At 37.8% G+C, this 25,842-nt stretch overlaps 1 protein-coding gene and 1 pseudogene across 1 annotated transcript in view; one reads left to right on the forward strand and one right to left on the reverse strand.

The window, feature by feature from the left end:
- The window catches only part of NAALADL2 (N-acetylated alpha-linked acidic dipeptidase like 2), an 862,695-nt gene that overhangs the window by 356,378 nt on the left and 480,475 nt on the right, over window positions 1-25,842 (forward strand). The window lies entirely within an intron of this gene.
- Window positions 744-15,373, reverse strand: LOC136122563 (leptin receptor gene-related protein pseudogene; annotated as a pseudogene).

Consider the following 25,842-nt stretch of genomic DNA (forward strand, 5'->3'; position numbering starts at 1 on the left):
AATTATAGGTTTGGACATTTCACAAATACCAAGGATAGTCTGAAGTAGGCCTCAACATGAGGGGCAGGGGAAACAGTTTTTACAAGCAGCTAATGCCCAGAGAGGCTAAGGGGTTCAGCCAAGGGGAAGGCAATGCTTCTTCCTTCATGACAGCACTTCTCAGGCTTTAATGTGCATGCGATTCACTTGGGATCTCATCAGAATGTATTAGGTTGAGGGTGGGGCCTCAGACTCTGCATTTGTAATAAGCTCCTATGGACCACGCTTCGAGATGCTGATGCTCTTGGTCTGTGGACCACACTTGGAGAAGCAAGAGTCTGCAACATAAAGAAGGAGCTGCCTCTGTGTCTCTGGGCCACAGGTATATCTTGGAAGTCCTGGGCAGAGCTGAGACAGCCCCAGCGCTATGTATCCACTCAAGCACATCCCCAGGGAAAAGGTGGAGATGCAGCACACTGAGTGAGCAACTGTCTACAAGACTGTGTTAACATATTTTCTGAGAGCACCAGGACTCTATGAACAGCTAAACAAATAACATAATTCAACTTGAGTAAATGGAGAGATCTACTGGCTGGGAATAAAACTAACCTTTTCCCCATGTAGTCCTCCTTAAAGTGAATATGATTACAAAGGTATGAAAAAACAGCATTTTAAATTTCATAGTAAAAGGCCACATGTGCACACATATACATACAGTATGAATTCTAAGAAATTAAATGCATTTTTTCAGAATAAAGCACGTGCTACCACTGCTCCCAGCTAAAATCATCTCCTCTTCCAAATACAAGGAAAAAAACCTTGAATTGTAAGGAAAACCACTGCATTGCCTGACAGCACCAGGCCACAGGCTCCCCATTTGATCACAGGCGCCTGAGCAAGAATAAAAGGAAATCCAAAGGCAGAAACAACCCTTCCGGTAGTGAAAAAATAAGACAGTTCCCGACAGGCACTACTTGTTGCATCGGCGTCATATGTTGCTCGTTTGGCAGTAAAATAGGGGATGGGAGAGATGACGTGGAATATCAGGACAAACAAGGGTCAGTAAACACCGTAATTCTCTAAGGCACATCCCAGCATAAGAAAAGTCAGCCCAATAGCCCCAGTGAAGGATAATGCCACAAGAGCTTTAACGCCCGCCGGGTCTCCTGAGCAGAGGCCGTGGCTGCTTCCGGCTTCTTGCTATGGCTCCGCCCTTCTTTCCCCTTTAACTGAACTATTGTCCAACCTTGATTCCCCTCTCCCATACTTAGGTAATTAATTTTTTGGTTACCTAAATGCAGACAGTCACTAATACTTCTTCTTATTTGTTTCATGTGGTTTAGTACATTGCCCTTAGTAATACTGTGCTACCTGTCTCGAGAATTCAACATATTACCTTTCTTTCAATAATTCTTTCATTCATAGTAATCTTTGAAAATCTTTATTCCACCAACTTTAAATATACTTTTGTTCTATGAAGCTTAATAGTGGTTTCATTAGAACAGTTTTCTGCATTTATTGGTTTTCTTATTTTGAAAATGAAAATATTTCTATATAGTTCTGAGTTTACTGTTATATCTCAAATGTTTCATTCTGCTTTAGAATTCAGTTAAAGACTTCTGATTTTAGCTTTAGACAAACATATTCTTCCTAGTGTCTTGTAGGAAATATTTTTTCTCTTCCCTGGAGCTAGTGTTTGATGTCACAGAGTATGCCCCTGACAAACAAGGCCTGTTCTTTGACCTGACCTCTATGGTCAGAATTGCCCTTCTTCCATCCTTCTGTTTTCCAAAGGGTTAACTTTTGGTTTCCAGACTAAGACTTAATATATTCTAGAATTACATTTAGTTAAAATAGGAAACATTTATTCAGTTATTGTCTAGAAAAATGTAAAAAGGTGAGCATTCATTTGCTTATATTACCCCTCACCCTGGACATTAGCAATGACATCTCCATCAAAAACAAAATAGATTCATTCAAGCAGGAAAAAATAAAAATCTTCACTTGAGTCATTTAAGTGAAGGTTTAAACGTTTCTTGTATCAATGAGATAATATTTCAATTCTCCATTTAACTTACAGAGGTAAAGGGGAAAAAAAGAGGGGTGAGGTTTGTGGATGCAATGTCTATTCCTTCTTGGATCTAACTATTGACTCTGCCAAGTGTGGTCTTTTCCAGGAATTAGATAACTAAAAAAATAAAATAAAATTCCAGTGAAACGAATCCAGCCCAATATTATCTTTAATTCAATGTAAACATACCTTATATAGCCTGATAGTTTCTACTAACACACTATCTTTAATCCTAGTAATTTATATTTTTATAGTTTCTGTATCATGCCTAAAATGTTGCTTACTCTAATTAGCTTATGGTCAACAGTATCTTTAATTAGAAATATTGGTAATCTGTCCCCCACAGCATTTCATTTAGTGTGTTTCATTTTAGTGGTTCCAGGATGTTTATCGTAATGAACAGAGTGATAAAAAGTACCATTAAGCAGAAATGAAATAGAATACCTATCAGGGCAAAAAGGGTTGTGGGTTTGTGTGTTAGTAAAAGAATGATCTGTACTTCGAATACAGTACTAAAACTGTCAATAAGTTGGCATTGAGTGTACCTTTGAAATTTTATCAGTAGCAAATATCCGATATTGTGATTTATTTCTAACAATTAGAAGTAGGGTGTAGGATGAAGGACACAGAGTTAAACTAAAAAATGGCCAATTCATTGAAAAACAGTTCAGATAGCACCAATAATATTGTTGAAACTGACTAAAGTTGATATGAGTAATGTAAAAAAGTTATGTGAGAAAATCACCAGCAGACTTGAGTGTCTATCATGCAGTTCATTGTTAGGGATGGTGGGAGAAATCAGTCTTATGTTTATGCCTGGTATTCTTGTCAAGTGCATATATTAAAGTGAATGGTGTTTATTTGACATCTTTATATTTTATCTAATGATGACATTTTCCTTAGAGATCTTTATTTTCTGAAACAATTTTAAGAATTTGTTTTATAATTAAATGCAACAGATTTTTGTATTTCAAGGCATTAACAGATGCATACCTACTGGGACTTCAAGTCTAGATTACATAACATCTAGCAATGTCTATGACTAAGTCTTATTTGGCATCAGAAAAACATCTTCCAACTTGGCTAGAAGATACATTTGAGGTTCTGTAAGTTTTTAGATATAAAGTCATGCATATTAGAAAAATATATCCAAAGGAAGGTGGCTAGCTACTGCCTCTAATATCAGGTAGATATGTGGAATGTTTGCACAAATAAAATCAACTAGATTCTCATTTCTCAATGTCTTCATCAAACTCTTGTTGATCAACCCAGGTATTGCTTTGATTCTTGACTTTTGGGAGATTATGGTTTCCTTTCAAAATTTGCTTAAAATTATACGGAGTCCCTCTAGAAAAATGTGCGTGCACACAGATAAATTCAGAAGGATGGTGGATCTCCTGGAGCCATTCACAGATCCTCTAGGGATTTCAGGAACCCAAGGTTAAACAGGACATAAGTATAATATTAAGCATCATTCAGCCTTTCTAACAAGGCTAGATATTCTCAAGTGTAAGTGTTAGTAATAATCTATTCCTTATAAAGTTGTGAGTATTCTGCAGGGTAAATCACACAAACTGGCATAGATGTTGGCACATAGTAAGAAGACAAAACATTGTAGATCTTTGGAAATAAAACTTAGTGGGATTATATTATTCCACCTTATTGCCCATTTATTAGTACTATTAGCTTTCTAAAAACTGGGGAATGTCTGCTTTTTTTTGGGGGGGGGGGCGCTTGCGGACTTCCCACTGTCGTGGCCTCTCCCATTGCGGAGCACAGGCTCTGGACGCGCAGGCTCAGCGGCCATGGCTCACGGGCCCAGCCGCTCCGCGGCATGTGGGATCCTCCCGGACCGGAGCACAAACCCGCATCCCCTGCATCGGCAGGTGGACTCCCAACCACTGCACCACCAGGGAAGCCCAATGTCTGCTTTTTAGCACAAACTATACGTTCAGTGTATTGGTCAAATCTTCTAGAATTTTAATTTTATTCTTTTATTATCTTTTTCAACCATATCTTATGGTCTTGGTTTATTTATTTTTATTCTAAGATAACTAAATTTGAATGAGTTTCACATATTCAAAAGTGAAATAATCCTTGAATGCATAGTGATACTAAAATATAAATCTGTTGGGGACCATCAGAGGTTGCTAGAGAACCAACTCATCAGTCTGAATATGGGTAAATAGAAGAAATACTTAAGCATTTGACCTAACTTTCCTATAAAACATTGTGCCACAGGAACACTTTTTCTTTGTAGAAGTATTCTAGCTAATACATGAAGAAAGAATGATAGAATTAAAATATTACGATTTTGTAATCCCCCAATGAGATAATGAATCTAGGCACTAAGCAACAGTGGACATTAATAAGAGTGAGAGGAAAAGAGGAATCGAGAGAAACAGACGTTATGTGCCTCATGATGGAATTCTACATCTGTGAAGTGTACTTGTAAAAACTCTGAATCTAACCCAATCAGGACTCTGGATTTAACTATCAGGTTACAGAAGCAAGTATTTTAAATGATACCATGAGGATGGAAGCAGCAAGATCCATACTGTGAAAAGCTCTACAAAACAAATGACCAGATTCTTCAAAAATAAATCATAGGGAATTAAGAGAGGGAGGGCTACCTATAAGATGAAAGAGACAAATGATCTATCAGCCCAATGCAATGTGTGGGCCTAAATGGACTCCATGATTCTGACTGAATTAAAATAACAGTTAAGAAAAAAACAAATTGATATTAGGGATAATCTTAAATTTTTCATAGTGGCATAATAGTATTGCAGATATAATATAGAAAAAGTCTTTCTATTTAATGATACATACCATGAAATATTTAAACTGAAGTAAAAGAATATGTGGGATTTACTTCAAAATAATCCTGTTAGGTGGGGTGTAGATGAAAAAGAGAACGCCCCCAAACTGGTGAGTTTTTAAAGCCGGGTGATGGCTGCCTGGAGTTTTATTGTCCTGTTCTTTTTACCTGTTTATACATTGACATTTTCTACAGTAAAATTTTTATAAGAATGAAATATCACAAAGTTTCACACCTGTCATAGGGTCAGTAAAGTTTTCTATGGCATATTGAAGCTACATGTTCATATCTATTAAGATCCATTTACAAGGTATGATATAGATATGGAATTGTATTACTTTGCGAATGACTACCAAAGCTGGTTTAGTGACTGTTTTTTTTTTAATTCAGAAGATGATGTTAACCTGTTTTATGGAGGAGTTGCTTATGTATCTTTTATGCCATTTAATATTATATAAATAATCATAAGGAACTCTATTTAAAGAAATTATAGTAAATTCTACATAATAGATAACATATATTTGCATTATAGATATAAACTATCTTATATCTTTTATGGCTGAAGTCAGAAATGAATACAGAATATAAATATGTGTATGATTTCAAAAAGGAATCTAGTATTGAGGATTTATTTACGTTTTAAGGTAGATAAAGCAAGAATCAAATTTACTAGCAAACTGAGGTAATTTGAGTGACATTTCTCAGTAACATCTTTTTTTCCTTTTTGTGTTTTCTTTTTCTTATGCTTTTGAATAAAAGTTGATTTGGGGGGGCCTTCATTTATACTAATGTGATCTATTTGTACACATCAATGTTTTCTCTTAATAGACTCAAAAGTAAGATTATGAAATAGGAGCTTAGAGCTTGACAGATTAATCAGATTAGTGAATGGTCATTCAGTGACCACAGTCAAAATGTCCTCCTGGTTATGAAGATATGTGACTTGGTGTGACACTAGATTCTGTTCTTGGCCATGGTCTGTTCAACAATGACCCAGATGAAGCCTGAGAGGCTCATTTTTTTTTTTTCCTTTTACATAATGAGAAAAAGGAACACTGCATTTCCTGCTTATGTTTAATTTCCTATGGAAAATAAACCTGATGATAACAATGATGTGTCATTGTACAAACAAATTGGTAGGGACTATAATTTAGCAGTGGGAGTATGAATAATTCCTATTAATCAGCAATGCATGATTTAAAACTTTATTTTTGTACAAAGTGTAAGGCTGAAGGATACATCTCCACTCACACTTTTGTTAATGGAAGAACCAAAGAAACAAAACCTAACTTATAATGATGCAGTTAGATTAATCAAGGAAACAAAGCATCTTCCCAGATTGAGGGTACTCTTCAAATTTTCTAATGTAAAATTCCAGGACAACTGCTCAAATGAAGACAAAATCAATGTCTTCAGTAAAATTAGGAGACTTGAGGACACCAACAAAGGCCTTTTACCAACTCACATTCAAAACATAAAATTATCATTATAGTAACTAAGAGAATACAAAGAATAGGACTATTTGCCATTTATAGTAGAAAGAAGAATGCGGTTGGTGATATCATGGAGAGAATTCCTTAGTCAGAGACAAGCTCTCAGAGAGCATAAATACAGCCACAGTGCACTCAGGCAGGAGAGGAAAAAGTGACTGCATTGCTCAGCTACTACCAAAATACATAGGTGCTGAGGAGGAAGAAATTTTTTCTCTTCTTTTATAAGCCTTTCTAGCTTGTCTAAGAATTAAATTGATATGAGACAGATTAACAGGAGAAAATCAAACAGTTGATAATAGCATATATACATGGGAGACCCAGGAAAACTGAGTAAATCGATAAAATGGCCAAAATCCTCACCTTAAATACCATTTTCAGCTAAAGACAAAAGAAGATGCTGGGGGTAGTGGTTTAGAACTTCAGAGAGGGGAGGAAGGCAATTCACATGGAGACAGAAACACAAATATTTGGTAAACAAATGTTCGCTGGACCCTGCGTAGACACTGGGACACAGAGTGGACCCTGATCTGTAGACCCTGCCAAGTTTCCCCTACCACTCCTAGCCCTGATGATTTGCAAATACCTCTGGTGAGAGCTCTATTCCAGGAACAAGCCCTTTCTCTAAATTTTCTCAGGCAATTAAGGGGGCAACAAGACAAACTTCCCGAGTCTTCTGTTTCTTAAGAATAATCACCCTAAATTAATCCTTATGCCAAAGAGGTATATTTTGGGGTGGCAAATTTTGCTTCCCTACATAAGCAAAAAGTAAGAATATCTGATTAGGACTTCCCTGGTGGCGCAGTGGTTGAGAGTCCGCCTGCCGATGCAGGCGACACGGGTTCGTGCCCCAGTCCGGGAAGATCCCACGTGCCGCGGAGTGGCTGGGCCCGTGAGCCATGGCCGCTGAGCCTGCGCGTCCGGAGCCTGTGCTCCGCAATGGGAGAGGCCACAACAGTGAGAGGCCCGCGTACCACAAAAAAAAAAAAAAAAAAAGAATATCTGATTAATTAAAAGGGCCTTGAGGCAAGAAGCAGCCAAGACAATATGAACCACACAGTATAATTCTGACAGAACCAGAATTACTACCATAGTCATAGTGGTAAAAATTATTGCTAGTTGATTATTGAGAAAGAACTGGAGAGTATTAATTAGTAGAATTCACTGCTTTTATAGTTCATACATGTAAATAAGCAGAAATGAGAGATTTGCTGTTTAAGCTATACAGCAATAGATAACTAATATACATACTAAGGCAGAGTCATTTTCTGAACTGTTTATTCCTCATAGAGCTTAATACAGGGCCTTGTATGTGGCAACCACATAATCCCATGCTTACCACAGTACCTGGATCATACTACATACTCAATAAATATTTGTCAAATTAATTGTGTGAATAATAGCAATAAAAAATCTACTGAATGCTAACAATGTACCAAGCATCTTTAAATGTTTCACATATATTTACCCTTTTAATCATCACAACAGCCCTGTGAGGTAAGTTCAGTCATCAACCTCATTTTATAAATGAGGAAATTGTGGTCTAGAGAGGTTAAGAAACTTGCCCAAAATGGCATGGCTTCTAAGTGGTAGAGTCTGTAATTGAACCCAGGTAGTCTGACTCCAGAATACACTGCTTTTGGCTACTACATGTTGCTGCTTCTAATGAATCAACGAATATTTGCTCAGCGAAAGAATGCATCACCTGATCATATATATTGACCTGAAATAAATTGACTGCCAGATATTTCTCCAGAAAAAATGGGTTTGTTCAAGATCAACAGAGAATTGTACTTCAGAGTCTGCAACCATGGTGAGCCACGTGCATGTCCCTTCATGGCAAGGGAAGGAGAACACTTTTATGGGGAGGAAAATGAAGTTGGGAGGTATAGTAAAAAAAAAAAAAAAAAAAAGAGTCCTGGCTTTCCATTGGCTGAGTCCTTGCCAGGAAAGAAGAGGAGTCTTTCTTCTTCCTGTTGGGCTCTGCTGTCATCATATGGCATGAGAGCTCCCCTTTTCCTCACTCCTGACCCTCCTTAATTGAGGTTGCCGCTGCTGCTGCTGCTGCTGATTTTTTTACATTTTCCCCTTTTGATTGAGAACTTTCTCTGATAGCATCACTCATCAAAAGTCAGGTTTTTTGGTTTCAGTGGCTTTTTGTCCCTTGATGTCAGGGAAGGACCTATCCTGGGTGTAGTGTCTCATGTTGGAGGGAAAGTAAACATTAGAAACCTACTAAGATGACATTCAAGTAATGAGGAGGGGTAGGAGGGAGAACTTTTAGGTACTTTTTATCTAAAGTCCTATATGTTATCAACATCATAGACATTGGAGTTCATCTGAAGCGTTATATCTTTATCAAAGTTTTGGTGACAAACTTCTAACAGGCCTCGTCTCAGTATCTTAGAAAAGCTGTCTTATCAGATGTCATCTTCTTCAATTGCAGGAAATCTTTATTTTCAGGTCACCAGATGAAGTGAAGTTCCAGTCAGGATTTGGTGTTTCTTTAGGTTTATCATGTGAATCCAACAGTCTGTTCTCTGGAGTTTGGCAGTACAAGGGTTGGTTAGCAGTACCCAATATGGGACTGTCCAGCAAGGTTGTTGAGGGTTCTTCAGGAGATAGCTTTTCCAGTAGATGAAATTTTCAGGTTGCAAGGTGTGATGCTTAAAGTTTTCATCTCCCAAGAGCTCGCTGTGAAAAGATCGCTTTACCAAAGCATAGTTATTTTTAATAGAGCAACTAGGCCTTTGCAGTATTGGAGTATACTTCCTTGTATCAGTTGTGGGCCAAAAGAAGCAAAATCCAAATGCATTGGGCATCCTGTGACTGTCTCAAAGGGTGAGAGTTTACGAGTTCCAAAAGCGGTGAATCTTAGATTTAGGAAGGCCAATGGCAGTGCTTTTGCCCAAGGTATTTCAAGGGTTTCTACGGATTGAGCTGAGTCTTACTAATGCTGTTAGTACATTCTTCTAAATCAGTAAAAGTGTTGTAAACTGACCAAACAGTACAGGCTTGTCAAAACACCTGGTCAGTAAAATGGGTTCCTTAATCACTATGAAGTTTGAGAGGTGGTCTTTCCAAAAAGAGTTTTGCCAAAGAAGGGGCAGTAGACTATTTCATTCTAGTGTGAAAACATACCAGACCATTGCTAAAACATATTTATATTCATAAGACAGAGGAGGTTCTGTGAAATTCATTTCCCAGGTCTCTAATGGTCCATTAGGCGGTTTAAAATATTTGATAGCAGTATCAACAGGCTTCCTGAGGTTGTACCTCAGACAAGTGGGACAAATGAAATAGGCATTTTTTGTGGCCTTGCTAATGTTTTCCTACTAATATTGATTCATGAATTCTGTTGTCTTGTCAGGAGAACAATGGTTTAATGAATGTAGAGTGTTGAGGAGTGAGAATTTTATAGTCTCCGGTAGGACTAGGTTATTATTTGGTTCAAACCAGAGCTTTCTCTCTCTTTTTTTTTTTTTTTTTTTTTGGGTACGCGGGCCTCTCGCTGTTGTGGCCTCTCCCGTTGCGGAGCACAGGCTCCAGACGCGCAGGCTCAGTGGCCATGGCTCACGGGCACAGCCGCTCTGCAGCATGTGGGATCTTCCCAGACCGGGGCACGAACCCATGTCCCCTGCATCGGCAGGCGGACTCTCAACCACTGCGCCACCAGGGAAGCCCCAGAGCTTTCTCTTTTTATCAAACCAACAACTGTCAAATTTCCAATCTTGATTTTTCCTTTCCTAAGTCCAATTCTGAGTTTTCTCTAGCCAATTTTTCTAAGTTATCATTTGGGGAAATATCCCTTTGGACCATGACAGAGGTTTTGGCTGCTGTTGGTCCCTTTAACAACAGCATTCCTTGTGGAAATGTCAGCAAGGTGATTTCCCTTAGCTTCTGGTGAGTCAAGTTTAGAACGCCTGGGAATCTTAATAATAGCTAAAGGAGCAGGTAAAGTATTGCATCCAATAATTCCTGAACATAGAAGCCATTTTAAATGTTATTTATACTGGAAATAAGGCAGCCACATTGCTTCCATGACATCCACAAATCATGAACTACTTCAAAAGCATACCTAGTATCAGTATAAATATTAGCAGTTTTGCCCGTGGCTAAAATCCAAGGCCATGTAAGAGCATATAACTCAGCCTGTTGGGCTGCAGTAGCCTTAGGTAAAGGTGCTGCCTCAATAACATAAAAAGGAGTTGTAATAGTATACCCAGCACAATATTTGCCACTGTCAATTTTTAAATAAGAATGACCAGTGAACCATGAGAAGTCAGCATTACCCAAAGAAATTTCCTGTAGATCATGATGAGGAATCAGGAGGTGATCTGTCAGTGTTAAACAGTCCTGAGGGACTTCGTTGATAATGCAGTGGAGGAGAGTAGCAGGGTTAAGGTTACTACCATGTAAAAGAGTTATATGAGGAGCAGTTAACAGAAGGACTTACTAGGAGGTGACATGGCTGGCTGATAAATATTGAATGTGACGAGAATTCAGGAGGACTTCTACCGTGTGAGGTATAAAAATGATTGAAGGGGATCACACAATGATTTTGTCAGTGGCCTTAACCAAATAAAAACAGTGGCTGTAATGGCTTTAAGGCAAGGAGGGTATCTTCATTCCACAGAGTCCATTTGTTGGCTATAATACCCTATGGGTTGATGTTGGTCCCCATGTTTTTGGGTAGCAGCCCAAGGGTATTCCCTTCCTTTTCATGTACAAACAAGAAAAAAGTGAATCTAAGAATTAGGATGCCCAGGGGCAGGTGGGTTCTTCACACTTTCCTTTAATACCTCCTTGGCTATGTCATTTGGTACTTTCCATTGAATTGGGTTGGTTGTTTGTTATTTAGTAAAACATACAGAGGTTTGGCCATAAAAAAATTGGAATTCAGTTTTGGCAGTAACCAACTAACCTGAGAAAACCTCCCAATCGGTGCTTAGTTTTGGGAAACATAGGACACGAAGTCTATCTGGATCTAGATGTAGCCCTTGTTTTGATATCAGGTGCCCTAAATATTAAATCTGGGATTGGGAAAACTGCAATTTTTCTTTGGGGACCTTATGTCCCTTTAAGGCTAAAAGCTTTAGCAAGTGGATTCTGTCTTTCTGTGAGGAGGCTTGAGAAGGAGATCAAAGAAGCAAATCATCCACATATTACACCAAAGTAGACCCTCTAAGGAACGTCATATCATCCAGATCAGCCTTCAGGATTTATAAGAAATTAGAGGGATTCTCAGTAAAACTCTACAGTGTTACTGTCCAGGTAAATTGTTTTTCTTCCCAAGTGAAGGCAAAAAGGTATTGGCTACCTTCATCAACTGGAATACGAAAGAATGTGCTGCATAATACAATTACAGTAAAGAATTTACTTCTGGTGGGAATAGATGTTAGTAACTAGTAATGAATGAGGGTTAGGGACAACAGGGTGTCAGGGATAACAATGTTTTTTATTGCTCAGAGGTGGTAGACGAACCTTCACTCTCAGCCCTTAGGTTTTCTCACTGGTAAACTGTGAGTGTTACAGGTGATAGTACAAAGGATTATTAAGCCTTGTAATCTTCTACGGTGGGCTTAATGCCTTGAAGGGCTTCTTTACTTATAGGATATTAATTAATTATCAGAAGAGATTTTAAGGGGTCTATATGAATCTTGATGGGAGGTACACTGTGAATTTTGCCAACATCATTTGGAGATTTTACCCATAAGGAAGGTGGTAACTGATTCAATAGGGACAAATAATCAGTGTTTTGAGAATCATTTCTAGTACTGTGAGAGATGGAACAAATAAAAGTTGTCAGAGGATTATTTAATTCATCTGGTTGGTTACATTGATGACTACTGTCAAATTCTAGAATTATTTCCCCCTGTTGAGAGAAAGAAGTTCTGGCATGATACTTTTCTAAGAAGTCTGGCCTAATATATGTATGGGACAGAGGAACAAAGGAGAAATGGGTGTTTATCTCTCAAAGGTCCTAAACAAAATGCAATAGGTTCAGAGACAGACACCTCTTGAGGTTCATTAGAGATCCCCACTATTTGACCTGCTATAGTACTCTGAGGCAGGGGCTGCTTTATAGTAGTGGAGTTGAGTATTGAGAGTATGGCTCCATCGTCAATTAGGACTGGCAGAGATTCATCCCCAATTTGGAGAAATGTTTGTCTAAACTGATTAAGAGGAAGGATTAGGAAGAGTCCCTGTAGTTCCTCGGAGCTCTGTCATCAAGAATTGGGGGGCTTCCCTGGTGGCGCAGTGGTTGAGAGTCTGCCTGCCGATGTAGGGGACACGGGTTCGTGCCCTGGTCCGGGAAGATCCCACATGCCGCGGAGCAGCTGGGCCGGTGAGCCATGGCCGCTGAGCCTGTGCGTCTGGATCCTGTGCTCCGCAACGGGAGAGGCCGCAAAAAAAAAAAAGAATTGGGAAAACATTGGAAAGGCTCGTTAGAAGGCCGAAGGCATGTAGTGCTTGAATTTGTAATAATCATATCTCCGAAGTCCTGTTTATTTGTAATAATAACAGAAACTAGGAGGATTTTGGTTTTGTTTATGTGCCTTTGTTTGTTACAGTTGACGTTTAAGAATTTTGGTGGTCTTCCTTGAGGGTGACTTGTCTAGAGTATAAGGAAGCTGGTTTGCCAGATTAACTAAATCTAGAGTGGACATAGTTTCCGATTACATTCTGGCCCTTTTTACTTGAAGGGAAAGATTCAGTTCAGCCTATTAATAAGCATAGAGTTAAAAGCTACACTGCTGTGATCTACACCTGAAGGAGGATCAGAATTTTATTTTATTTATTTATTTATATTTTGATTCAACACATATTTATTGAGTGCTTAAATGCACCAGGCATGAATATTTACTGGGCACCTACCATGTACCAAGGTCTATCTAGGCCCTGGAGATGAAGTGTTGAGCAAACAGACAGAGGCCCTGCTGTCCTGGGGGTGATTCCAGGAATGGGAGTTAGAATAAAAACGCATAAATAAATAACCGAACAGTTTCAATTTAAATAGTGATAAGCGCAGTGAGGAAAACACAACAAGTGATGGCGGTGGTGTCTTCTGACAGCCCCTTTTGGGGTCCTCTGCATTCAGGAACTTCCCTCCCCTGCCCCTTCTGGTCTCGGGGTGGTCACGGCTCCCCTCTGTTGCCAGGCCCCAGGTGCTGCACTACCCACTCCTACTGTCTTCCAGAATTTTATTTTAAAATCTTAAATTGATTGTAATAGTTATGAACAGATTAATAAGATTTTGGTGTGCCAGGCTGCATTTTGTTCCAGCCAACAGGCTTTGGAAAAGCCCTAGGACTTGCTCAGTGAAGTCACCTAGTGCTTACTTGAGTCTGCTTATACAAGAGTTAGCAGTTCATCCCAACAGCTGTAATCCTAGAGACCTTTTAGGATTTTCCCAATTAGTCATATTCATTCAATGCTAGGCCTGGCCTTTACCAACAGGCATATAAACTAGCTGATATAAGTCAGAGAAACAAGTTTGATAAGTTTGAATGAATATATTAAATTCCTCAGCAAATTTATGAGGATCTTCAGTTACTTTAGGAAAATCTTTGACAATGGCTGGCAGTTCAGATTTAGTCCAGGGAAAATAAGAAATTAGGGTTTTAGCCTCTGGATCCTCAGAAGGCTTAATTTTAAAGAGACAGGTTCTGGCAGTTTCAAAGGAAAAGGGAGTGGGTAGAGAACAGCGGAGGTTTGGTGACGGAATTTGTATTGGGGAACTGAGGATATAGAGGAGGTGTAGAAGGGAAGGAGGAAGGTGGAACCAGAGGTAGAGTCTGGCCATGAGGAGCCAAGGGAGAGACAGAGGATGGTGCCAAAGGAGGAGCCTGAGACAAAGTAGCTGAGGAAGAGGATCCTGAGGCTTTGGGAGCCATTTTATCTTGCTTTGACTCAGTCAATCTTAAAATGTTTTTTGGATGAGAGGTCATTTTAGATTCCTGATAATGTTGGAGATCCTCAAAATATTGGGCTGGCCAAAAAGTTCATTCACTTTTAAGTAAAAATAAAAGACTTTTTCATTTTCACCAACAACTTTATTGAACAACGTATTCATTAACCGAACAAACATTTTGGCCAACCCCATACAAATTGAAATAAGTATTCCGCATAATTCGGGAAAACTTTGAGCTGTTATTGTCCAGTTTGATTTTAAGAAAACTGAATTTGGGGATTTCAAAATTTCTTCATAATGGTCGTTGGTATTCTAAATTGCCTTTGGTCAGGTTGGCCCATTTAACTGGAAATACACATGAGGAAGGATCATAGTCTTTAAACATAAAATCGGCCAGGCTCCCTGTAATGGGAGCTCCCTCAAAGTATTTAAATAACTGGGATCTCACTTCCTGGAATTTTTTCTCTAGAGTAAAAGAACAATTTTCAAACAGCTGACAGCTCAGACAACTCAGTTCAAACAGCTTGTAAGCTATACCAGCCAATTCTAAGGAAACAGTTTTGTCTTGGAGGATCCAGGCTGATGACTTTTCAGGGAGTTTCCAGGGAATACCCTATTCCAGAGGAATACACAGAAGGCTGGAAAACGAGCACAGTTTCAGTGAAGCAGCCCCTGTTTCTGAAGAAATGGGCTGAATGTGTTTTCAGCCAGCTTTCACTGAATCAGTCTTATCTCAAAATCAGGCCAAAGTGCCAAATTAGTACTTGCATAGAGAACAAGGACTTAACCAGAAATACAAAAACTTAAAATAGACCCCAGGTAAAACCTGGACAGCTTCACCTGCAAAGAGGGCAGGAGCTTGGATCCAGGAAAAAGACATACCTTCAAACTCCAGGATCAGCAAGAAAAGCAGCAAGGACAGTGGGCTCAACTGTGGCTGTTTACTCACCAATGCTGGAGCCTTTGGGAGTCCCTTCTGGCCCCTGTATCTGCCACCACAATGTTGAACGGAATAAATAGACTGCTAGATATTTCTCCAGCAAAGGTGGCTTTAATCTGGAATCAACAGAGAATTGTAGTTCGGGGTCTGCAACCATGGTGAGCCGCATGAAAATCCCCCCACGGCAAGGGAAGAAGTCTTTTATAGAGATGAAGAGGAAGTTGGCAGGGCTGTAGTAAACAAAGAGTCCAGGGCTTTTCATTGACTGAGTCCTTGCCAGGAATGAAGAAAGTTCTTTCTTCTTCCTGTTGGGCACTGCTGCTGTTGCCAGGCATGAATACTTCTCTTTCTGGTCTCCTGAATCTATTTAATTGAAGTTTCTGTGTAATAATTTTTTATATGTATAACGCTTAGACTTACATATATAATGTTAAAGTTCAGTGTTCTTTATTTCCCCTTGATAGCCAATACTATTTAGGAATACTAAAGTTGTGGTCTCCAAACTACTTTTATGAACACACAATTTGTTTAAAAATATTTGACCAAGTATCCTCAACATATGTTTATTTATTTATGTAAATAAATAAAATAGTACATACTATTACATTAATAATATGCCAGTACTACTATATTAACATATTATGTAAAAACAAAGTCTGTCTATCTATCTACCTACCTACCTACCTACCTAGATATATTTTTTTTCTACCCAGAGCTCAGTGGATTATCTTGTACAGCCACTGAATTGCATTTACCTTTGGAGACTACTACTTTATAGGATGTAGTAACATTTTTTTAAAAGAGCTAGCATAGAGAACTTTGTTCTCTCACATTTGCCCTCATACACAAAGAAACCAAGATACATCAAGTAATTTTAAATAAGGAAAAGTATTCTCAATTCAGAAGACAAGGCTTATATTCTCATGAGATAAGAATTCTGGAAATATGCATTTCTAGCCCCTCCCCCTTTCTTGCTTTCTCTCCCCAAAGAACACCTATACCTTTTCAAGTAAAATATGTACTCTTTGATGTAATTCTTGAAAGCATGAAAATGAAATTTATTTCTCTAATGATTTTCTCTATTCTACTTGTCTAACATTGATTTTTTTTCTTCCCTTTTCTGTTTGTAATGCAGCATAAACCAATAGGGTTTCCTATTGTTTCTTTCCTAAAACTGCACCTGCACTATCAATCATGCCAAGAGCTAGCACAGCTTTGGGATGAAAACTGATAGCATGCAATGAAAATAGACAAGACAGCTTAGAAGATTGATTCTAAATTATAGAGCTGGTTAGTGATCTGCAACTACCCAAATTCTTCCAGCTTGATAGCTGATTAGTGAGCACAGGACAAACCACAAGCTTGCCTTCATGACCTAAATGAGGGCAATTTGCACAGTCTGTGGTGTAGTTACTTCAGAAAGGACTACAAATCAAAATCTTTCAAACTACAGGATTGACGCAGTTCTATTTCCAAGTTTCTCCATCTTTAAAATGGGATTAAGGGGGCTTCCCTGGTGGCGCAGTGGTTGAGAGTCCGCCTGCTGACGCAGGGGACGCGGGTTTGTGCCCCGGTCTGGGAGGATCCCGCATTCCGCGGAGCGGCTGGGCCCGTGAGCCGTGGCCGCGGGTCCTGCGCGTCCGGAGCCTGTGCTCCGCAACGGGAGAGGCCACGGCGGTGAGAGGCCCGTGTATCGCAAAAACAAAACAAAACAAAACAAAACAAAATGGGACTAAGGACATCTGTAGTCTTAGATTTGTTCCAATGATAATGTCAAACAAATTAGCATATTTGGAGGCTTTATTAATGTTCAATGAATATGCAAAAACAAAGTATTATCTTAATTATTATGATTATTCTTGGAGTAATAATACTAGTTTAAATTTTACTGCTATAAATTTTTCTTTTTATCAATTTTTTTTAAAATAAAATTTTCATTTCACAAGAGGTTTGAAAGAATATCACAAAAATGCACACCATTTACTTAGATTCACCAGTTAACATTTTGTCTCATTTATTTAATCATTTTACGCTTACTCTACACTCTCTCAAGCACACTTTCTCTCTAAATTATTTGAGAGTTAATTGTCTTATAATCTGACAGGAAGTTGCAGACTTCAGTTTTTTATCCTACATATTTCATTGTGTTTTTCCTAAGACAAGGACATTCTTTTATACACCTACAGTTTGATGATCAAATCAGTAAATTTTAATATTGATATAATACTCTTGTTCAACCCACTGACCATCCTGACATTTTGACAGTTATCCTAAAAATATCCCTTATAGCTGTCTCTCCATTCCAACCACTCTTTTGGAGAGAAGTGTCAGCCTTTTTAAAATGTTGTTTGTTTTTCATGACCTTAACATTTTTTTAGAGCACAAGCTCATTCTTCTACAGACTATCTCTCAATTTGTCTGTCTGTGCTGAGTCTTAATTTACATATCTGCAGGGAAATTTATTAGGGTAGAATTTTAAAGCTCATTTTGAAGATACCCACGAAGTAGATGGCCAATATGCTCTTTGCTATTTTGAGGTAAAGGAAAAGTAATGCATATCACTTTGGATTTTTTAACAAATCCATTTCACTTTGGTTTTTTTGAAAGCTGTTAGGATTTTTACAAAAACAAGAAACAAAACACACACACACAAACAAAACAAAAAAGATAAGCTGTGATACTGACTTAGATCCACTGTGTTTTACACAATATATTAAGAAACAGAGACTAGATTTGTGAACAAGTCTATAAACTGGTAGTTATATTAACTAATGTTTTCTATAGCCTTATGACCTAGATTGTACTGTACTCATCTTTTTTATCAAGCCCTGAAGAGATGTTCATTCCCACAAAATGCTATACTGTAGATAAGTGCAGCCGATTTCTCAAGAGCTCTCCTTTAGCAAATTAAAATAGAGTAATGGAAAGAGAGGGCAGTACATTAAGGATGTGGTCCTTGAGGGATACCTAGATCCAAACAATGGCCTTGAGTCTTTAGAAGACTCTTCCATTATTGTGAGTTAAAAATTCAAGATGACCACATGCCTGGTATGTATTTTCAGCAAAGATCAAGGAAGAACTTCAGATGCCACTTTCATTTACTGTTAAATTACTTATCATGTTATTACTCAAAATGATACCTGTGCAATCGTTGGTTACACAAGGTAACAATCACAGCTAAACCCACTTATAAAAAAGACCATTGTTTCCAAATATTATAAGTTGCTACAATAATAACACCTGCCAGTCTCACTGAACTTCTCTGTATTATATTTTATGGGCAATGAAATGGCAGTATGAACCAATCCTTGACCTCTGACTCCTAAGAAACATATGAACTGTTTCTGTTCTAGTTCCTTTGTATATTACCAAGCATTGGAACGAACAAAGCATGGTGTTCATTTTCACCTGCCAAAACAAGCTAAAATCAATCTTGCTGTATTCAATAAACAACTCACTGTGGGTAGATGGCTAAATTTTATTTGCTGATGAATAGCAATGGAATCTTGCTATTAAATCATAAAATAAAACCCATATATGTGACAAACATCTTTTCTTTCATGACCATCTTCCTAGGTAATTATATATAATATGAAAGATGAATATTTTTTAGAAAGATGAATATGTCTCATGACCTTATGCGTACAGGGTCAAACACAGTGATGTTGTAAGTCATGATCTTCATTCGATGTAGTTTATTTTCAGTAAAGTGTTCGAAAATACCCCCAAGTCTGGACCACCATGCAGTGCAGGTTTGATCTATCGGTTAATCAAAGTCACTCTCTCCTTGGTCATTTATCCAGTCAGCAAAATCTTCTCTATTACCTACACTGTATAAGATATGACCCAACGCACTAAAAAATAAAGATGGATTAAGACATCTTAAAGGCTTCGGGGGACTGACAGTTTAATTAGGGAAGATGACATACCAGCAGACCATCAGAACACAGTGTAATAAATGCACAGATTTCCTGCTTTGGGAAAAAGCAATATGAAATTTCATCTTCTTCATGACCTCCTCCTTCTCCCCAGTCTAGATTAGGGAGCCTTTCTCTATACTCCCATGTGAATAAGTGTATGGTTCTAACACGGTGTTTACCACACTAAACTAAAGCTTGAACTCTTGCAAGCTGAGTGACTTTGACCAAGAGAGACTACTAAGTCAGTTTCCTCCTTTTTAAATGGGGCTAATTTATCCATTCATTACTGATTGAAAAATTTCTGTGCTATATACTGTTTTATGTATAATACTATGTTTTCAATATTACCTTACTCAGAGGGTTAATGTGGACACTAAATAAGTCATATAAAACATTTAGCCCAGGATCGAGCACAACTCTTAATAAATGTTAGCAGTATAATATTGTTATTGTACAATTCTGATGACAACTATTTTAGTGGTTTTCTATCTTTTGGCAAACATATTCTAAATATGTTTTTCAAATCTATGTAGTCTTTTTCTTTCTTCGAACATGAAATTTTAACATCTTGAGAAGACTCTGTTAAGCTCAGATACATGAAGAGGTCTGTTTGTTTCCAGAGTTTAGTAGTATTTAACTACTGAACCTGTAACCAGCCTCTTTTAGACCAGGGCCTACTCCATCACCTGGTACACAGTAGGAGTTCAATATGTATTTGCCAAATTCATTTGACTTGATTTTATGAAATTCAGCCAGCTATGATATTAGTCTGAAGGTTAGTAATCTTCAGCTTAAGGACTATTAAATGATTCATTGAACAACTGGTTTTTCTTCTGATATATGCTTTTCCCTCTGTCACCTGCAGAAATATTCCCTTCTGAAAAGGAAAAAAAGCCACTTAATTCTGTGCCTCCCAAAACTGGGTGAATGGGTTTCACCTTTTACCCCTCAGTCAGAAGTTAGGGAAGACTTTCATTTTGAAAGTAAACTCCCTTGGGCCATAGGCAACCAAGAAAAAAACACCTGAAATACATCTTTTATAATGAATTCTTTTATTTTAAAAGTATGCCTTCTGTATACCAGATTATACCTCATAACATCATTTGTAGAACTTTAAGAGGCATTGCAGTGTCTGATTTCTTATTCTCTTAACCTTAGGTATTGTGATCTTGCTACAAAAATGGCAAGATTTTAATATGACCAATATTTGATAAGTATTGTTCAGTGCATTAAAAAATCACACACAAAGACACGTACATGTGAATCTCCTTTCATCTTTTTGTTTTCGAAAGATACAACACTAACATTTTATTACCTTCTTTTCTTCTGGATAAATAATACTTCTCCAGTATGAACTTGGGACTTACAGTCATTAGACCAGGTAGATTAAAGCAAGCATCATCAAATAGATTTTTTTTCTCCTTGCTCTAAATCCCAAAGCAAATATAGTTATGCTCTAGAGGAGCCAGAATTCCAGGCCTGTGATTACATTTATTGACTGCATTTGAGACCCATCCTACATGTTTTTTAAAAATATAATGCCTTGTCACCCAATGGCATGTGCATATCATCATGGCATTAAGAGTGATCACTACTTCACGAAGCAGAAACCTCAATTATCTATTTAGTCCATTTCAGCATTCTTATTGTACTCAAGCCACCTGACTTGCAACCCTTGCCTTCCTTACCTCCTTGAGCACTGAAAGGTTTATATGAGCATGTCTGTGCAAAGTAAGAAGGAAAAGAAATCCTGGAGACCTGACGAGAAGCTGTGATGGTTCTGAGGTTAAACATGACATGAAAATACCAGAGTGGACCCCTCAAAATTCAGAAAAGGCTTCCAAGTAGAATCCAAGTTTCATCTGAATTAACTTTATCTTGAATTATTCTTCTAAACCTATTGATCCAAGCACATTGTAAATATCCACGACAGTAGGTCTAGTTTAAAATCCTTTTGATAAGCTCTGAGATGTAAGTTTTGGGACACAAAGACATAGCTGTTAGTCAGATGATTATTCCATATTATTTATTCATTATCCAAGACAGCGCTAAGCTATATGCACTGTTCATTCTAATTTTAGTCCTCTGTTAGTGAGATACTTTCATCCTTCCCTCCTCCATTTCTAAATCCTTTTCTCTATTTCTAAGCAGTTATAAATTCTCTCTGTTTTGGAGAGGTGTGTATAGGGGAGTGTGGGGCACAGCTATACCAGAAAGGTTTGCCCACAACCCAATCTTTAAGGTCATGGTGGGGTCACACCGTCATGGGATGCATGTATATTTCTGATCTTGTTGATTTCTCCTCAGGACAGAAATGCTGAACAGTAGTGACATCCAGTCATACTTTATTACCTGGTTGAAAGCAGATTCAGTGGAACAAATCCTTCCTTAGTCTCTAACGACAACATAAAACCATTAAGCAGGTATAATTCCTGGATAGAGTGATCCTCATGAGAATTCTGTGACATCACATATTCCGTTTGCTGTAACTTGTACACTTTAATTTTCTGGGCAATATGCACACACACCTTCACGTGACTTATGTAAGTACAGGGACAGAAGTCACAGTTTACTGTTTACAGTCTCACAACCCATGAGAAAGGGGCAATGCATTAACTTTACAGTGAAGGTTAGGGGGCTTTTGTTCTCTGTGGGGGGATTTGACTAAGCGTTTCCCTAAACACTCAGGTTTATTACAACCAGTTATGTAATGATAGTCAAGCCAGTTTACCTCTTTAGTCTCATTTCTGACTCACAAAAGTGTTGAACTGGATGTTCTTGAGGGTATCACCCTCTCAAACAAGCAAAACTATAACTTTATGTCTTGTTAAATATTTAAGTGAGAAAGTTTATTCAACTGGAGTGAGGGGAAGTATGTAACCAATGTTGCTTGTTTAGCAGTGATGTAGACCGAGCTCTGCCGAGGACCACTTCTCTGTGCAGCGGAAGCACATGCCAATTAGATTTCCTCGTGATGGGACAGGAGAAAGACACTAATTAGAGACAAAGAAAGGAGTCAGAGGATAGTCCCAGATCTGATCCTCAGCAGGACTGTGAGGTTGAAGTCCATGACACTTTTCTTCTTAATCCTTGATTGCTTCTGCTACTTTTATTGTTTCTATCCTTTCCAAGCACTCGTTGCCCCTATTCTCCACCATCCTCCAATATCCCTTCTCAGCTCAAGTGCTCACATGAGGAAAGTGCTGAGTAATTCACAATGCGATGTTTCCAAACTCTATAACCTGCTTTAAGGCTAAGTCACTTTTAAAGAGAGAACTAAGAATATTATAAGCAAGGACTTTGGGGAAAGTTTTCTTAGGATACATTTGCAGTAAAGGAACTGCTGGGTGAAGGTATATGACCCATAAAAGTATTGATACATATTGTCAAATTAGCCTCTAGGAGAGATTATACCCCTGTGGGAGAGCACCTGCTTCCCTGAATCCCAATATCATTTTATTTTAAACATTTCCAAAGATGTTTCACTTTAATATGCATTTCTTTGATGACTAGCAAGGTGGACTGTTTAAATTTATTAGCCATTTGTACTTCTTGTTCTATGAATAGACTGTTCATTTCTTTGCCCGTTTTCCTATTGGTGTATCCATCTCTTTTATTTTTTCACCTGGCTCTATATAGTAATGCCCTAGCAGCTAATTCAGCATAAAAAGTAATAAATCTCTGAAGAGAAGGTATTCTGGGCTGTCAATTGATATGTTCCAGATACCAACCATGTTAGAAGCAAAGTTATTTTTATTTGAAAGATAAGATGGCTGATTTTTCATATTTTCAAACAAATGAAATATTATTCCCTTTCTTTACATGAAAGAGGACTGGGCTGAGCATTAAATAAATACTTGAAAGAAGATTACATATGTGGATTTGGAAAGAAAAAAAATCTGATTAGTCTGCATTATTCCTACAACTTCTCGGACTTTATTTCATCACTGTTAATTTGATCTGCTTCTCCTAAGTCACAGAGATGAGTAATTTTCAAGGTATTACTATCAGTCTTTCTGAGTCAATGACCATAGAACCAAGGGTTCATCAACACTGGTCTAGGGATCTCTTTTGTGTTACAGAAACTCCTGTGCAGAGCTCACAGGAAAAGTGTACACATCCAGCTTCCTCTAGGACCAAGGCTATGTTCATCAGTGTCCTGTTGTGAGGTTGCTTATTAAATTCTACTTTAATGTCAAAGATAAATGGGAATAAAATCAACTAGAGATTACCTGATCAATAGAAAGAGATAAATCAATAAAAATAGGCAACTACATGAAAAGCATGGAATCAGACAGAGATTTACAACAAAAGATTATGGTAGGTTTGTCACCTAAATTATTTGTAAACAAAACCATACAACAAATCTAGGATATAAAGATTCAATGGTTCAATTCATAAAATAGTTTCAAAGAAAGGGTTGCAGAGAATATGTTGTACAATCCACCTATGGTCTGGGTCAGCTAATAATGCTACTCTCTCCTACTGCACCCATGGTTGATGTCATTAATCAATCGAGCATTATATCTGACTGGACCTAGACAAAGCTTGAGAATGTTTCTCAACAAAATTCTCCAAGCAGCCATTATCAATCAAGCAGTTGGCATTTGAATGGAAAATTATTGCCATCTCATGTGTGACTCATCTGCTAGAGGCATGAACAGTTTTATTAACTTAGAGTTAGATAAGCCAAGCAGCTTGTATGCAGCAAACTGATCCTTTCCCTGAAAAGTCAGCAGATTCCTGGCATGGCCTGCTTTCTCAGCTCTTGAGTGTCCCTTAAGGCAGAGCTTCCCAACTGAAATAACAAGACACATCAGTAGGTCAAAATGGGTACATAAATATACAAGTTATTGATGTCCCAGCACTCAGGGGTCACTTGGAACCTAAGATGCCAGAAATCCTCATTTGTCACCTCTGGCCAGAAGCAGTCACATGTGTTTACTCTGGTGTGCTAATATTAAATTTTTCTATACATACTATGGAAAAGATGAAACATTTTGCTTTAAATAGACCAACCAATTCTGTCCTAGTCAGAGACATTTTTTATTAGTGCCTGGGTGGTTTCTTTTTTTTTTTTAAATCTTGCCTTAAAATGTTAGTTATTTGTTGAAGTCATAACTCATCTCTTTGTTAGAGATGAGTTTACACAGAAGATTTATGTTTAAAAATATGTATATGTAGGTACACACACATATGTATAAATCCACATATATCATACATATCTCATTCTGAGATTCAACTGGTTCTATTTGAAGTAGGAATATATTATCATGTGTTGCCCTTTACTAGGGTATAGTAATTTTTTGATGCAGCTCCTGGCATTCTAAGGCTAAAAGTCCAGTAGAAAATTCTGAGTATTTAAGGAGCATCATTTGAAAATCTAGTTTATTTTGGTGGCAGGAGATAAGCTTCTCATGGACTGACTTCTCTTTCTTATTCAAAGCTTCCTAACTTATATCCTTTGATTCCTGGACACTTATAATCATGGTGATAGATTGAGTTTAGTTAATATGTTGATGGAATGTATATTCTATCTTCTTAATGTATGTAAAGTTTTCAGGTACAATTGATCTTTAACTTACAGGTGTGTGTGTGTGTGTGTGTGTGTGTGTGTGTGTGTGTGTGTGTGAGTGTGTGTGATATGAGGCACTGAATGGGAACCAGTAGGGAAAATATAAAACCAAGTGTAATTTACATATTAAACACAAGTAAAACTACAAAGCCAATAAAAAGCAAATTGACAAAATTAATGTGACAGATGATTACTTTTTAAGAAAGAAAATCATGCTTACATCATAACAATGAACTGATTGCTATGGAGCAATTCTTTGAGTCAAGCAAACCTACCTTACTTTCTGGCTCTTGTCTGGGTCTCCGTCAATGCTTTTTGAGAAACTCCTCTCGGAGTGATCATTGTAAATGATGTGTTTGCAGTCTTTGAATGGCTCCCCACTGCTTACTAAAATGACTCAAACTTCTCAAGTTAGTAAACAAGGTCCTTTTCATATGAGTCCTGCTTATCTCTAGCCTCCACTATATGGTAATATAGTCCATAATTATATAGACGCATCTATGGTATATGTTCCAGCCATACTGTAGTGTGTATTTGTAGTTCTCAAAAATAAATAAATAAATATATTAAAAAATTAAAAGAGAATTTATCAAACATCATTGACATAATTCATAATAATTTTCTGCCATAAATATTTAATTATGCAGAATTCCAAAGCTCATCCAATATTAGAACTGAACCTGAATTGGAGGCTATTCTATGAGTTCATTAATTTTTTTTTTTTACATCTTTATTGGACTATAATTGCTTTACAATGGTGTGTTAGTTTCTGCTTTATAACAAAGTGAATCAGTTACACATATACATATGTTCCCATATCTCTTCCCTCTTGCGTCTCCCTCCCTCCCACCCTCCTATCCCACCCCTCTAGGTGGTCACAAAGCACCGAGTTGATCTCCCTGTGCTGTGCGGCCGCTTCCCCCTAGCTATCTATTTTACGTTTGGTAGTGTGTATATATCCATGCCACTCTCTCACTTTGTCACAGCTTACCCTTCCCCCTCCCCATGTCCTCAAGTCCATTCTCTAGTAGGTCTGTGTCTTTATTCCTGTATTACCACTAGGTTCTTCATGACATTTTTTTTTCTTATATTCCATATATATGTGTTAGCATACAGTATTTGTCTTTCTCT

The sequence above is a fragment of the Phocoena phocoena genome, chromosome 4 (genome assembly GCF_963924675.1).
Source record: "Phocoena phocoena chromosome 4, mPhoPho1.1, whole genome shotgun sequence".
NCBI lineage: Eukaryota > Metazoa > Chordata > Mammalia > Artiodactyla > Phocoenidae > Phocoena > Phocoena phocoena.